The sequence below is a fragment of the Echinops telfairi genome, unplaced genomic scaffold (assembly GCF_000313985.2).
Source record: "Echinops telfairi isolate 266 unplaced genomic scaffold, ASM31398v2 ScPeMD7_31;HRSCAF=116, whole genome shotgun sequence".
NCBI classification, from domain to species: Eukaryota; Metazoa; Chordata; class Mammalia; order Afrosoricida; family Tenrecidae; genus Echinops; species Echinops telfairi.
Window position 1 is genome coordinate 45,688,081 of NW_022103928.1, and position 1,467 is coordinate 45,689,547.

The following is a 1,467-nucleotide window of genomic DNA, read 5'->3' on the forward strand; positions in this document are numbered from 1 at the left end:
AAGTAGAAAGAAAATGTTCCTAAAACGATGATGGCAAAAAATATACAAATGTGCTGGACACATGGATGGATGGATGTATTGTTATAAGAATGGTACAAGCCCCCAATAAAATGATTAAAAAACAAGAAATCACCACATGGAAGCATAGCAGACATTAAAAATGGCAACATACTGTTTCTTGCCCAGAAATATTTAAGTCCAAACACCCCAACAGCAGCAAACCATTTATAATTGTTTTGTGTGTGTGTGTGTGTGTGTGTGTGTGTGTGTACTTGTAGTGTGACAGCCCAGGAGAGCTTATACTAAGGGTTAAACGTGATTATCATTATGTAGAAGTTTGGGGATTTGGATTCTTTTGTAATTGTCATGTATTCTCATGAAAATGTTCTATTTGCCCGCTCTAAAATATGAAGAGGGAATATAAAATACCTAAAGAGGTAAGGAGGAAAGCCCTCTGGCTGAAATACCTCAGAGTATTGCAGATGCAGAAGAGCCCCTCTTGCTGGCTGTTAACACAGTCTCGGGGAAACACTCGGGCAGGGATGGGAGCAGAGGGAGAGCCTTAGTCAACCTTGGCCTTTGGCCTCATAAAGAGCACGTGAAGAGGGGAGGAGGAGGAACTGAGAAAGAGCCCACAGAAGCCTTACAGGTGGATATGTCCTTGGGCTCTGCTTCCCCTAAACTTCCTCATTGATAAGGAGGGGAGGCAGCCTGGTGGAGGAGACTGTGAATGGATTGATGCCCAAGCCCAGGCCTTGCTCCTCAGAACCCTGCTGTGGCCAAGGCAAACTGGGTCCACAAAAGAGCAACAGTTTGGGGATCATTTATTCTCTAGCGCCCCAGGAGGAATGCAGCTTTACATGAAGGAGTAAGTGAGGAGGTGGGCTGGAGGCTGGGTGCCCCAGGCTCTACTCCCCTGAGTCTCTCTTCTGAAAACCCTTTCTGCGGTCCGTCGCCTACTTAGCCTGGCACTTGGCAGGGAGGACCCTTTGTCCTTCCCATAGCTGGTTCCTTCGAGGTCATTGCCCTCCACTGCCTCCCCCATAGCCCTGGGCTTGGTGGATGGAGGGCTTCCTTTGTGCCCCATGGCAGACCAAAATTTTACCAGTGTGTCTCTTGATGTTCAAACTCTTGTGAGGTATGTCATCATTCATTCTCCCCATCCCAATTTTACCCCAAATCCGGTGCTATCAAGTTGATTCTGACGTCTAGGGACCCTACATAGGGTTCATGAGGCTGTGAATCAAGTAAAAAGCCTGCTTTTCTCCTGTTGAGCAGCTGGTGGGTTTGAGCCAAAGACATGGGGAGTAGCCATCCAATACTTACCTGTCAGCATCATCGGACAGGGCTCATCCTAACGTACAGGGGAAGAAACTCAAATTCAGAGTTTGACAAACTTGCTTAAAGCCACAGTGAAGTGGCACGCACGTGTGTGTGTGTGTGTGTGTGTGTGTGTGTGTGTGTGTG